Source organism: Tupaia chinensis, unplaced genomic scaffold, assembly GCF_000334495.1.
Source record: "Tupaia chinensis unplaced genomic scaffold, TupChi_1.0 Scaffold146187_1, whole genome shotgun sequence".
NCBI lineage: Eukaryota > Metazoa > Chordata > Mammalia > Scandentia > Tupaiidae > Tupaia > Tupaia belangeri.
This window is the reverse complement of record NW_006206042.1, coordinates 1849477-1865004: the sequence shown is the minus strand read 5'-3', so window position 1 is coordinate 1865004 and position 15528 is coordinate 1849477. Positions and strand designations below refer to the sequence as shown.

The 15528-nt window shown below is 38.2% G+C and overlaps 1 long non-coding RNA gene across 1 annotated transcript in view; it reads right to left on the bottom strand.

Annotated features, from left to right (window-relative positions):
* LOC114006214 (uncharacterized) overlaps positions 1 to 15528 on the bottom strand; it is a 120338-nt gene that overhangs the window by 16627 nt on the left and 88183 nt on the right. The window contains exon 2 of the long non-coding RNA XR_003547968.1: positions 634 to 848. This is a non-coding gene — a long non-coding RNA (uncharacterized LOC114006214). The remainder of the gene's footprint in view (positions 1 to 633; positions 849 to 15528) is intronic.

The following is a 15528-nucleotide window of genomic DNA, read 5'->3' as shown; positions in this document are numbered from 1 at the left end:
AGAGCATGTGTGTTGGGGCTGAAAGAGGATGATGGGGAACTAAGATAGATACCTTTGTATTCAGTGATTTCCCAGTGCATAAAAAGTTGATACACACAAAGGAAAATCTCAGATAAGGACATTCTTACATGAGCTGCAGCACAGAGAGCATGCCCATGCCTTAAGGAACACTTACTCAAGAAGAGTTCTAGGTCAAGCATAAATGATGGAACAGACCATTTAAACTATATTGTAGCTCCGTATTTGAGTCTCAGGGTTTGAATGCATTTTCATCTGAGGTGACATGAGCAATCTGGAAGCTTTATAGTGTGACTGGTTTATATGATGTTGAACTAATGGACAAGTAATGACCAATACAAGATATTTTAGAACAACTTGGTAAGGAGCCAGTCATTTTTAGGGCTGGATTTAACAGGTGTGTATCACCAGAAACACATGCTTAACAAGACAAGAAAAATAAAAGTCATCAAATGTTTGTCTCAATTGGAATTTTCATTTAAAATGCTTGTTTTTATCTCTAGAGCCCTGACAGCTTTCAACAGATGGGAGAATTTTGAATTGTAAACTTCCTAGTATGCTCTCGAATGTAGATGATATATTCAGAAGCACTTTGGAGGGGCATTTTAAACATACCTTGCAGTGAAACACTGCCTTGAAGAAGCTGGACTGTGTCGTGTCCATACTGACAGACGAGCACATTTTCCCAGTAAAGGTAAGCATGGCTTCTGAAGGTTTCTGTCTCAGAAGTTTTGGTGGTTCATCATTCACTGTAAGAACGTTGTCAAAGACTGCACCAGAACACCAGTCTCATTAGTTTGACCTTAGAATATGCAGCTGTAGTCAGATCTCTGGAAGACAAGAAGGTGTTTTAGAGTAATTGTGGGTGTTGAAAATGACAGGTATCAACCCCTGACCTGTTTGGGGTGGGACCATGAGGTAGCTTGCAGGAGACCTGTGGGCAGCATTCTAAATGATGGCAGAAAATCTTGCCAATGTATCGGCATTAAGTTTTGATGAACTAAAAGACTTTCATACTATACTCTGGAATCAAACTGGAAGATGAAGTTTATCAGGAAGTTTCCTGGGGAAAGTAAAGAGTGGTATTTACTAGTTAGAATCTTCTCTGACAGAAAGACTTAAAATCTCCCTAATTAACTACAGCTTTCCCACACCAACTTGGTCACTAGGAATATGTGCCCTTTTATGTTTGCACTGAGGAACTCCATCCACATTTGCCCTTACTAGTTCTGAGTGGAGTGCCATGGGTAGTGTTGAATGGTTGTACTGTGGGGGCCTGAGTTCAAACCAAAGTGTTCTTCACACAAGTGAGGAAGAACCTAACAGAAGCAAAAAACATGCATCTAAGTGATGTCTTTGAGATTGAGGATATTGGGGAAGGGAGCAGGCAGAGGGAATCCTGGTTTCTGAAGCACAGGAACAAGTGATAGGTCTTTGTAGAAGGAAATTTAAAAGAAAAAGATAACTTTAACCTCTCTAAGTGGGAGCCATCGCAAAGAAGGGTAATACTGAGCCCCTCTCTTTTTATATTTTCTATTAGAGACTTTTTGCTATAGGATGTGTGTGCTTGACAGAGAGACAGAGAGAGACAGAGAGACAGACAGCAAGAAATCATCCCCTAGGGGAATGGCCACTCCACAATCCCTTCTCCTCCATTCTCCTCTCAGGATCTTGGGCATACACACATGTACGTGGTGTGAGTTTCAAACCACTGGGTCCAGGACTCAAACCATGGTTGACTGTGTGGGAGTCTAGCGACATAACCATTACACCATCTACTGGTTCCCTGAGCCCCTCTCTTTGTCCACCATGTTAACAAGATGATTGTAACTCTTTCAGACAAATCCTTCAACAGACTTGCCTTTACTGCCCATTGAGCAAGGTTGGCCAATGCTCATCTGACCAATAAATATCACTGATTACAACAATGAAATTACTTCTAGACTAAGTTCATTCATGGAACTAAGGCTAAATTATGTTCCTCTGAGACATGTGTTTGCATGTGGGAAGGATATAGGCCATGATAAAATCAAAACTGTGTTGAAAAAATGCTACAAATGATGTTAGTACCTTTTCCAAATTCACTATGTGCTAGGTCATAAAGCAAATCTCAAAAAAAACTTCAAGGAATTGAAATCATACAGCATGTAGTCTCTGGCTTGTAAAGGAATTTTATTCAAAATAAATTATAAAATTAAGAAATATATTTCTTAACCAATGAGTGAGAAATAAATCTCAATGGCAGTTAGAAAACAATTTATCTGAATCATAATAATGATAAGACATACAAGATTTGTCAGATATATAGCCTTAAATGCACGTAAGAAAAGAAGACTAAAAGCAACTAAGAATTCATAACTTGAATCCAACTAAGGGTCTACAATGCAAGAAGTTAGAAAACTAACAGCAATTTGAACCTAAAGAAATTAAATAGAGGAACTAGTAAGATGAAAGCAAAAATTCAACTAATAGAAAATAAACATAAAATAGAGAAGATAAACAATGTCAAAAGTTTGTTGATTAAAAAATTAATGAAGCCTATAAGCCTTACCTAGACAAATTAAGAAGTAAAACAAGTCTTAAAAATATCATAACCCTATAGAGATATAAAAGGTTATAAGATATTATAGATAATTTCATATCAAAAATTTGAAAAAGTTTAAGGGACTAGCAGTTAGCATAATGGCTATGTTGCTGGACTCCCATGTAGTCGACCGTGGTTTGAGTCCCGGACCTGGTGACTTAAACTCACACTGGGCGTGTGTGCGTGTGTGCATGCCCAAGATCCTGAGAGGAGAATGGAGGAGAAGAGATTGCGGCGTGGCCATCCCCTCTTGGGGTGATTTCTCGCTTTCTGTCTCTCTGTCTCTGTCTGTCTGTCTGGTGAGCGCACACACCCTATAGCAAATACTTCTCAAAAAAAAAATTGAAAAATTTTAGGTAAAATAAACCTGGAAAAAATAGAACTCACAAAATCTAACACACACACAAAAATAATCCACAAATTCTGACTAATATTTAAGAAATTGAATGCATATTAAAAATTCTTCTAGGAACCAGCAGATGGAGTAATGGTTACGTTGCTGGACTCCCACATAGTTGACTATAGTTCGAGTCCTAGATTCAGCGGCTTAAAGCCCACACCAGGCATGTGTGCATGCGTGCCCAAGATACCAAGAGAAGAATGGAGGAGAAGAGATTTCATCATGGCCATCCTCCCTGGGAGATAATTTCTCACTTACTGCCTGTCTTTGTCTCTCTTATGAGTGCATGTGCCCTGTAGCTAAAATCTCTTTAAAAACAAAAATCTTCTATAAAGAAATACCTGGCCTAGTAGTTCATCATGAATGCCAATCTTAAAAAAAAAAAAAAAAAAAAAAGCCCATCTTAAAACAACTTCTCTAAAGAATAAAAATAAAGAAACTTCTCCCAATTTATTGGACAATAGTATAACCTGAAAACTGAGCCATCCCCATAGCCTAGTGGTTAAGAGACCTGTATCCCACATAGCCAACCATGGTTTAAATCCTGGCCTCAGCAGCTTGGAAGATGCACCAGGCGTGTGTGCATGCATGCTCAAAATCCCAAAAAGATGGAGAAATGGAGGAGAAGGGAATGTGGCATGACCACGTCCCATATTGTGTGCTTTCTCCTTGTCCCCCTCTCCCCACCATCTGTCTCTCTGGCAAGCATGCATGTCCTCCAGCAATTAAAAAAAAAAAGAAAAGACTTAAAAAAAAAAGTGTAACCTGATAGCAAAATCTGAGGACAACAGAAATATTTAAACCTGGTAAGACATCACAAGTACATTGGATTTATTCCAGGAATAAAAATTGCACTTTAAAATCAATCAATTTAATTCACCACAATTACAGAAATAAGAAGCCTATCATCATCTCAATAGATGTGGAAAAAGCCTTTCATGAAATTCAGCAACCATTCGTGAGGAAATTCTTAGCAAACTAATCCCAGAAGAAAATATTGCAAATACATTGTAGAACATAGATTTATTTTGTGACATCATTCTGGCTGTTCAAAATATATTTTGGTTTACTCCTTAATTCTTTGCTGCTCAGGGTAATAAAGAGCTGATTAATGAAGAGCTTAATAACTATACATAAAAGCCCTCTATTTAGGAAAAAAAATCATTTAACAAGCTCAACAAGGCATTTAAAAATTAACTGAGTTTAACAGGGAACTTGAAATATAAGCAATGCAAAAGAAGTAGCAGAAATATAAGGAAGAGATTCTAATAGTGGTGCCATTCAAATTCCAGTCACATTTATTTCCCAGTTCTTGGACGGGGATTGTTGATACAAATCATTGCACAGCAGAGTTCAACGATGAACTCTTTCCTACCACTCTGTAATATTAGAACTGGAGGGACCAGCAGTTAGCATCATGGCTATGTCGCTGGATTCCCATGTAGTCGACCGCAGTTCGAGTCCCGGACACAGTGGCTTAAACTCACACCCGGCGTGTGTGCGTGCGTGCCCAGGATCCCAAGAGGAGAATGGAGGAGAAGGGACTGCGGCATGGCCATCCCCCCTGGGGAGTGATTTCTCGCTTTCTGTCTCTCTGTCTCTCTGTCTTTCTGGCAAGTGCATGTGCCCTATAGCAAAAACCTCTCCAAAAAAAGAACAGAACTGAAGATGGGTCTCATATATCCTGAAGATACAGAATCTCAAATAGTCAAATTAAACTTCCATAAAGAACTGGTCATTGTGAAACCCATTTCCATAGGAATCCCATTCCTGCCTCAGCACAGTTGAGGTGAGCCACCTTGAGTATCACTGGCAGCCATCTTTCCTCATCAGGGCGTCTCTGTCACCCAGAGCCCAGCAATGTCTCAGGAGTACTCCTAAAGCTAGAACCGAAGAGCACTGGGGTAATTAAGTCTCCAACAATTTTGGAAGCAATATCATAAGCTAATGTACAAACTGAGTTTTCCAATTCTGGACCTAAGGAGTACAAATTCAGTGTACTTGTGTCAGAGAAAACAATCCTACAAGTAAAGAAGAAATCGGTGAGGGTTAATTTCTGCAGTAGTTCCTCCAGTCATAGAACCAAACTCAAGTAGTAAATAATAGATTCTCTAAAGAACAAGAACCCCTTCTTATGTATGGCTCAGAAGAAAAATGCAGAAAAATATTTAGAAAAAAACTAAATTTTCTTATTAGCCATTTCCTTCCTCCCTTTACTGATGACCTCCCCCACCTGTCCGAGCAAAATCCACGTCTAGCAGAAGCACGGGCACAGTGGTGCAGCACCTTTACGAAGCACTGAGTGTCACTAGCTACTGGAAGTTTCTGTCACAGGGCTCAGAGGTTTGAATGCTTACATATCTAGGGTGTGATGTGGAGAGGGTGGCAGAGTATCAGTAATTTGGGAATTTTTCACTTACTCACAGATGCCAAGAGTCAGAGCTTCTGAGAGGTAAGAAGGGAATAACCTTTGGCTGAGGAATCAATGGTAATTAATTATTAAAAATATCAGTTACCACCTGCTTCCCAACATCTATAACCCAGATTCCAATAATGAGAAACCCCAGGATCGCATGAAAACCTTCATAGCAGAGAATAGCCAGACAAAAAATGAATACAGCCGACAGCCTAGTTCCTCAGGAGTCCTAGTCTGGAGATTCCCATCTCACTCTGAAAGGACAGCTATATCTGACCTTCCCATTGCCCCCGGTAGGCTCTTTGCAGCTATAGGATTCAGTGAATTCTGGCCATGTGGGCTATAGAACAGATCCTTAGGGCATGCAGGTCCCTGCTCTCACCCTGCTTAGAACCGTCCTTTTCCAAACAATGCCCTCTATCTTCCTTTTTCTCTGTCTTCCTTCCTTTTCTCTTTTCCTTCTTCATTCCTGGTGTTTCTTTTTTGATTTTTTGTTTGTCTATTTGTTTGTTTTTAGGTCTGGGTTGTAGGGCACATGCATTTTCAAGAGAGATACAGTGAGAAAGAGAGGGAAAGTGCAAAATCACCCCCCAGAAGGGAATAGCCATGCTGCAATCTTTTCTTCTCCATTCTCTTTTGGGGATTTGGGGCACATACATACATGCTCCTGGCATGATTTTCAAGCCACCAGGTCTGGGGCTCGAACTGTAGCTTGCAATGTGGGAGTCCAGTGCCTTACCACGCCACCTTCTGGCCCGTCCTGGTGCTTTTTGAGTACGCACTACATACCCTAAGCATTCCTAGGTGCAGAGGTGCATGTAAACAAATATAGAACATAATTTCTGGTCTCCAGAAGCTTCCAATTTCTCTGCCACTATCACTTAACTGTATAAAACCTCCCTTTTGAAGTTCCTGACATGATCTGCTGTGTACTATGTCCCTTTTCATCTGTCTTTATAGACGTGTTCCTCTCCCTCTTTTCCAAAGAGCCAACATTTGGTTCAGTGGGGTGTTTTTGCTCTTCCAGGCCCTTTATTACAATGAACTGTGAACTCTGAGTCACTCACATGGACACTGTGGTGCAGAGGACTTAGAATACACTGGATGCTTACAGTGGCGGCGTGATTGGTCTCTTCCCTGCATCCCTGGCTCAGGAAAGACTTGGATAACCCTGCCCTCACTATGCTGGGGATCATACTTTATACATTTCCATGGGACTTCCAGTCTCTCCTGTATTCAGATCCAACCTTATGCAGCACCCTCCCTTTCCCTCTCCCGTCTGTTTTATTAAGGTCTAACAGGTCTTTCCACTTAACCCTCCAGGTCCTTATACTTTGCCCTTCCTTTCTAGTCTGCTCTTCTCTGGAGAAAATGTGTCCTTATTGCTGCCCCAAACCTGGCGCTAAAGACAACTCCACAAATAATTTCTGCTTCACAGGGCACAGTCTGAAAAGGGTGTGAAACTGCTGAGATTTCATAAATGAAGCTGTGGAGTCAGTATCATGTCAGGGAAAAAATGGACTCAGTAAATTGCTGATTTTGTAAAATTATTCTCCACAATCTTCACTTTAATAGCTTGAATTTCACCAGGTTCTTTTCCGTTCTCATGTTAAAAACCTTGCTACTGATAAACCAATAAAGAATTGTGAGTGCCTAGCACAAACGTAGTAGGCGCTCAACAAATTTCTTTAGGAAAAGATTTCCTAGGTTCAACCACATTTTTCTTCTTTTCTAATAAAACTTTTTGACATTAAAACATTTTAAAATAAGAGACCAGCAGATGGCATAATGGTTATGTTGCTGTACTTCCACGTAATCAGTTGCAGATGGCATAACGGTTATATTGCTGAACTTCCACGTAGTCAATTGAGGTTCGAGTCCCTGACCTGGAGGCTTAAAACTCACACCAGGAGTGGGTACATACATGCCCAAAGTCCCAGGAGGAGATTGGAGGAGAAGGCCATAGCCCTGGGGGATGATTTCTCATGTTCTGTCTTTTTCTGTGTCTCTGGGAAGTACACACATTCTATAGCAAAAAATTTCTCAAAAAATTTCTTTAAATAAAATATCATTATTGTAATGGTGTGACTAAAATTACGATAATTCTTTCTTATATATTAGATTGTTAGGAAAGCCAAGATGCAGTTTTGCATTGAAAAAAATGCCGCAAGCTTCCTGCCAACCTAATAAAAATTGAATGCTACGGTTTGTCCCTAAGTTCTGCTATAGTAGCACCATACACATTTTGATATTTTTTTGTTTTCACTCGATTGAAAATATGTTCTCATTCTCCTTGTGATTTCTTCTTTGGTCCATCGAGTATTTAGAAACGTGGTGTTTATGTTTCAAACACTCAGGTCTTTTCTGCATATCTTTCTGTTATTGACTCCTAATTTAATGTTTATGATAATAGGAGATACAGTATGTCATTTTAATCCTTTTAAGTGTACTTAGACTTATTTTAAACCTCAGCAAATGGTCTACCTTGATGAATGTTTCATGAATATTTAAAAAGAATGTGTATTCAGCCAATTTAAAATGAAGTATTTTGTAAATTACTATGAGGTCAAATTAGTGGAAAATGTACGTTTTCGTTATTCTTCAATATCTTCTTTCTTTACCCATACTTCTTTTATTTTTTTTTGATTGTCACTATATTTTATTGACCAGTAAAAATTGCACATTGTGCATATTCGTGGGGAATGGTGAAATAAATGTGTAAATGTGTAATGATCCAATCAGGATAAGTAGCATATGTGTCACCTCTCTGTTCTTTGTATCGGAAACATTCAAAATCCTCTTTTCTAGCTATTTTGAAATAAACACTAAATTGCTGTTAACTATAGTTGCCCTGCAGTGCCATTGAACATTAGAACTCATTGCTCCTATCTAATTGTTTCTTTAATATTTTCTTTTTCTTCTATATCTGTACTGATTTTATACCTACTTTGAATCAATTATTGAGAGAGAATTGTTAAAATATCTAGCTATAATTATGGATTTATCTGTTTTTATTTCAAGTTTATCAATATTCTTGCCATTTATTTTGAATCTCTGGTATTAGCCACATAGATATTTAAGACCATTATTTCTTTTTGATTCATTAATCCTTTTGTCATTTTAAAATGTTCCTGGTCATCTATGCTAGTATTCTTTGTGTTGAACTCTATTTTGCCTGATACGATATTCCTCTGAAAGCTATTACGGTCAGTCTCTGCATGGCCCATACTTTCCCCCTATTTACTTTTAATCTATCTGGTATTTATATTTAAAGTGCCTTTCTTATAACGTCATATCAGAGATCACTTTTTATTAGTGTTCACTGTCTTTGTTTTTTAATTGGAGTGTCTAGCTCACTTATATTAAAGTATTTGTTAAGTCTCCCACAGAGCATTTATCTTCTACCCGCTTTACGTTGGTCTTTTGTTCCTTCTCTCTTGCTTTATTTTGCATTGTATCTGCTGTATTTGTTTTCTGTCGCCTTCCCTCTCCTCCTTCTTACTTATTTTCATTTTAACCCAAGGGTTTACAGTATGAACATTTAAGTTTTCAAAGTCTTTTCTGAATTTACATGTCATTTTCATGTACAAGAAACGAATAGTTTACCCCTTTCTCTTCATTGTGCTATCGGTAATTCATTTTTCTTCTGCATATAGAACTAGTAATACATTGGTTTATTTTAACTTTACATAATCGGTTATCCTTTTTTAAAGTTCATGAATAACCCAAATAATCTTGAAAAGGAACAGAGTTGGAGAACTCACATGTCCCAATTTTAAAATCGTATGACAAAGCTACAGTAATCAAGACTGTGTGCTACTGGCATAAGTGGGCTCAGAGATAAATGAAATGGAAATGAGGATCTTTCTGGGCATACACCTTTTGACCAACTGACTTCCAGCATGAGTGCCAAAAATTTTATAAGAAAAATAGTCTTATTTATCATATGGTGCCGGGACAACTAGATATTCACCTGTACAAGAAGGAAGTTCACTTCCTACCTCGCCTATAAACAAAAAAATCAAAATGAATCAAAGATGGAAATGTAAGTGATAAAACTATGAAACTTTGTAATTTCTAAGTATTTGTCGATTTTCTTCTAAGGAAGCTTATATGTAACTCTCTGTATAAACACTTTGACTTTGGTCCAAATAAATCTGACCTCATAAAATGAAATCACACATATTCTCACCTCCTCTCTAATCTAGAAGCTTTTGACTAATTCAGACAAATTTTTCTATAAATCTCTTTTAGGATTATTTAATTGTATTTAATATTATATTATTATTACATTATTATTATTAGTCATCTGACCACAGAGATATAGGGAGAGTGAGAGAGAGAAAGGAAAAAAATGAGAAAGCAAGCTGCCAAGTCCAGGACTCAACCATAGTTGGCCATGTCGGAGTTCAGTGCCTTAACCACCATGCCACCTGCCAGCCCCCATAAATTATTTTTTTCCTTTTTCTTTTTTTAATGAGAGAGCTTGTGAGAGGGAACAACAAAGGCATTTTTGAAAGAGTCTTGTCACTCTGTGATCCACCTACCCCAGTCTCCCAGTGATAGGACCTTGGCCAACCTCCTAAGTTAGCTGAGGATCTAGCCCAGCCCTAACGCGCAGCCTCGACTACGGAGTAGTGGCACCCTCCCACTTCTGCTGCTGTGGCTGGGTCTTAAATTCTGATAGTATTTGCCAGTGGTGCTTTTGAGACCTGGAACATTCTTTGCAGGAAAGTTTAAATTAATTAATTTAAAAGCTATAAAGCCATTCAGATATTCTACTTATTATAGAGTCAAATAGGACAATGTGTAACTTTCATGGGATGTATTCAATTCATTAAGTAATTGAATTTATTTGCACAAGTTTTCCATATTCATTTTTAATCTTTTTGCACTTATACAATCTATAGTTAAGTCCGTCCTTAACTGTGTCTCTTCTTTCTTGATTTGCCTAGCTAGTTTATCATTGATTTTATATTTGTTTTCATTTCATTGATTTGATCTTCCATCTTTATTATTTATTTTCTTCTATTCAATTTGGTTTTGATTTCCTCTTCCTTTTAGCCTATTAATTTGGAATCTTAGATCACTGAATTTGCACCTTTTTCCTCATCAGTATAAGTAGTCCAAGCTACAAAATTATCTCTAAGAACTGCTTTAAATTTATTACAAAAGCTTTTAATATCTTGTGCTTTCATTTATATTCAGTTCAAAACACATTCCAGTTGTCCTCATGATTTCCTTTTTGACCTATAAAATACGTTAAAAGTATATTGTTTAATTTCTAAATATTTCTGAATTTTCCATATACAACTGTTATTAATTTTGAATGGAATTCCATTATGGAATTAGAAGGTATTTTGTATCATGTTAATGCTTTTAAATTTATTGATATTTGTATTAAAGCTCATAAAGTGGTCTATCTTGGTAAATGTTTCATGAACACTTGAAGAGAATGTTTGTTCTGCTGATGTTAGATAAAGTGTTTTATAAGTGGCAATTAGGGCAAGCTGGTTGAAACTGTAGTTCAAGTCTTCCATATTTTTACTTATTTTCTGTCTACTCGTTACATGGATTATTTAGAGAGGGCTATTGAAATTTTCAGCTGTAATTATGAATTTTTCATTCTCCTTTTGGTTTTGTCAGTTTTTGTATCGTGTGTTTTAAAGCCAAGTTATCAGATGTGTTTAGATTTACGACTGTCTTAAATTATGTCCTTTTTATTAATTGCCTCTTTTACCATTGTGAAATCTCTCTCATATCTGGTACTATTCCTTTAAAGATATTTAATAGGTCCAATATTAACATAGCCACTGTAGTGTTCTTATATTTAGTGTTTGCACAATATATAAGTTTTCATCCTTTTACTCTTGAAAACGTTTTATGCTAAAGGAAAAAGAAAGAAGGAAAGAGAAAGAGAGAGAACCCTCCCAGTGGGGCCTAATTATTCCACAATATTTCTTCCTCCTATTTTCCCATCTCATTAGTATCGTAGACATAAATGTGCATGTGGCAGGAAGCTGACAGGGCCAGAATTCACACCCTGGCCAGCCCATGAGAACTGGCCTCCTCTGAACAGCACCTAGCCAACACTAAAGGACTGGCCCTATCCTTTGATTTCTTTCTTTCTTTCTCTTTCTTCGTCTTCTTCTTTTTTTTTTTTTTTTAATTTTGCAAGAGAGTGTATGCACTCACTTGAGAGAGAGAAAGAGATAAAGAGAGAAAACACCCCCATAGAGAATGATTGCACAGCAATCCTTTCTCTGTTCCTCCCTTCTATGGGATTTCGGACGTGAGTTTTGGAAGCCACAGGGACTTAAACAGGAAAACTGATAATGTGAGATTCAGCTGCTTAACCACCAAGCCACCTGTTGGCCCTTGTTTTACTTTTAACTCATGTTTCTTTTTGTACTGAAGTATGCTTCATCTAGAAAGTTTATAGTTAAGTCTTACTTTTTTCCCTGACAGTCTCTCCATTTTAATTGGAGTATTCATGGCAGTTAGACTTAATGGAACTGTAAATTCAGTTGGACTTAATCTATTATTTTACTATTTGATCTTCTTCTTTGTTCCATTTTTTCTTTATCCTGTATTATTTTGATTAATTGAATATGTTTTAAGATTTCACCTTATCTCCAATATTGGCTTATTATCTATATTTCTTTGTTTTGCTCTTAAATGGTTGCTCAGGGGTTTTCTAATGGATATCCATCTTTTTTTTTTTTTTTTTGAGAGATTTTCACTGTAGGGCGCGTGCGCTCGCCAGACAGACAGAGAGAGACATAGAGACAGAAAGCGAGAAATCACCCCCCAGGGGGGATGGCCACGCCGCAATCCCTTCTCCTCCATTCTCCTCTCGGGATCTTGGGCACGCACGCACACGCACCCGGCGTGAGTTTTAAGCCACCGGGTCCGGGACACGAACCGCGGTCGACTACGTGGGAGTCCAGCGACATAGCCATTACGCTAACTGCTGGTTCCCATGGATATCCATCTTTAACTTGTCGGAGTACACCTGCAGAAATCCTTGTGACACCTCACGCGTAATGTAACATTCCAATGATGTACTTCCACATCTACCTCCTATTCATTGTGCTGCTCTTTTCTTATATTCCATTTCTACTTATTTTAGACTCTACTGGATGCTTTCTTTTTTCTTAGGTTTTTGCCATGGGATGTGTGTGCTTGCTGGAGAGAGATAGAGAGAGGGAAAGTGAGAAATCATCCCCTAGGGAGTATGGACACACTGCAATCCCTTCTCTTCCATTCACTTCTTGGGATTTGGTGCACAAATGCACACACACCCAGCTAAATTTTTCAAGCCACTGGGTCAGGGACTCAGACTGGTTGACCATGTGGGAATCCAATGACTTGACCACTGCATCCCCTGCTGGCCCCTCTACTATATACTTTTTTTTGCCATAGGGCGGGCGCCACTACGCCCCCTATATACTTTTTTTTTATAAGCTTTTGCACATACTCTCTGGAAAGACGGAAAGAGGCAGTGAGAAGGAAAATAAGAAATCGCCCCCCATGATGGATGGCCATGCTGCAATCGCTTGTCTTCCATTCTCTTCCTGAGATTTTGGACACGCACACACACACAAACCCTAGCGTGAATTTTAAGCCACCAGATTCAGGACTTGAATTGCGTTTGGCCATGTGGGAGTTTAATGCTTTCACCACTGTGCCACCTGCTGGTTCCTCTTCTACATACTTTTAAATCAAATTTAAAAATGATTTTTAGAGCTGGCCCTGTGGTCAAGTAGTTCAAGAAACTGGATCCTATATGGCCAACTGTGTGGTTTGAATCTTGACCCTGGAGGCTTGGAAAACACACGTCATGTGTGTTGCTTATGCCTAAAATCCTGACTGGATGAAGAAATAGAGGAAAAGGAATTATGATATGACCACACCCTCTTGGGGGTGCTTTCTCCTTCTCCCTCTTTCTGTCTCTCTGGCAAGTGCATGCACTTTCTGGAAAAAAATTTTAAGTGGTTTTTTAAAGCATGTGTTATATGTACCTATATATTTATTACTATTGACTTTCTTAATTCCTTTACTTATATTCACATTCTTATTTGCAACCATTTTTCTCCTGTTTAAAGAGTTTAATATTTCTTGTGGAACAGACATGTTGATAATAAATTCTCTCGCCTTTGTCTAAAAATTATCTAGTCTCACTTTTGAGTCATATTTTCTCTATATAAAAAATTCTATGCAGATTTTTGTGCAGTATTTTTGTCTTTCTACACTTTAAAATTATTGTTCCATTGTCTTTGGACTTGTTTTTTTTTTTTTAACAAAAAGCCTGGTTATTGTCTGTATACCTGTGTATATAATTTCTTTTTTCTCTGGCTGCTTTTCAGATTTTTTTTCCCTTTGTTACCAGTTTCAGCTATGTGATTTTGATGTGCTATAGTAAGGAGTGTGTGTGTGCGTTTCTCTTATGTTTCATTGAATTTATTGTTCTGGGCTTATCATTTTTATCTAATATTAAAGTAGCATTGCCATTATGTATCCAGGTGTTTTTACTGTACCCATTCTTTTCTATTCTTTACCACTCCAGTTACTGCTATGCTAGGCCACTTAACTTTTTCCACAAGCTACCGAAGCTCAATTTATATTTCCAGTCTTTTACTTCTCTTGCTCCAGTTTAGATCGTTTCTGTCTTTGTCCTCAAATTCAATGATCTTGGCAACCAGCAGTTAGCGTAATGGCTATGTTGCTGGACTCCCACGTAGTCGACTGTGGTTCGTGTCCCAGACCCGGTGGCTTAAAACTCACGCTGGGCGCATGTGCGTGCGTGCCCAAGATCCCGAGAGGAGAATGGAGGAGAAGGGATTGCGGCATGGCCATCCCCCCTGGGGGGTGATTTCTCGCTTTCTGTCTCTATGTCTCTATCTGTCTGGCAAGCGCACGCGCCCTATAGCAAAAACCTCTCCAAAAAAAAAAATTCAGTGATCTTTTCTTCTGTAGTTCCTAGTCTGTGGATAATCTCATCTCTAGTGAATTTTTTATTGCAGCTATTTTATTTCTAGAAGTTATCTTTGGTTCTTTTAGATCTTCTATTCCTTTTCTCATTATATCCATGTTTTCTCCTTCCCCTCCCCTAAGAAAACAGCTTGTTTATTTCTTCAGTATCCCCTTCCAATCCACTCACCTATGTATGTGCACATATCTTTACATGGCTATAATGGCAGTAAATCTATTTTACACCTTCTTGTTATATTGTAAGGAACTATAACATGGCAACAAGTACCTTATAATTACAGTTCAGTGTCTCTGAGAAGAACAAATTCTAAGTGTCTTGAATGGACAATGGCAGGGAGGAGGCGGTAATGTAAACATAACAATTCAATTTTGCTTTTTTTTAACAACCAAACAATAAATCATGTGTCTTGGAAGCAGCCCCTACCATCTTAATATGATCTTGTTTTAGTCTTTAGAGGGACACTTTACCGTTCATTCACAAGCAACTCCTTTTTCCAGTTTCCCTTGGTGAAATCAGTCCTCAACATTCTGGCGTGACTACAACACAGATACACACAAACAGCAAACTCTAATACAATCCCGCAGTTGCTATGGCGTGTAGCATGGTGTGGAATCTGTCACCACTCTGTTTTTGCTGATGCAGAAAAAGACAGTAAGAGCTCCTGCCAAAAGCTTCCCTCCCTGCCTATACTCACAAGGTTTGACTCTAAGCAAGTTTGCTAATGTACATATTCCCTATTAAGGATTCCTCATACCAATTACTCCATACACTCACAGGTGCTCTACAGTTTAAGCATTCTGATACAGAGTGGGTGGATTTCTCCAGGGAAGTATCTTTTTCACATTCCCACATTCTGTGCTAGTGTATGCACCATACACTGATACAAGCTGAATCTCCACTAAAGGTTTTCTGTTTATCATCATCCCATGTTGTCTCCAGGAGTTTCCTTGTGAATATATTTAACAACATGGCTAAGAAATGTCATGTTCATCATTTCACCGGAGAATTTAAAGAATTATTTTTGAATAACCAGAAAGTATTTGCATCTGAAGTCCTTTCTCCCTCATATAGGTGGGTTCTTAAAAGCAGGTAAGGAAGAGTGTGGGAAGCTGCGC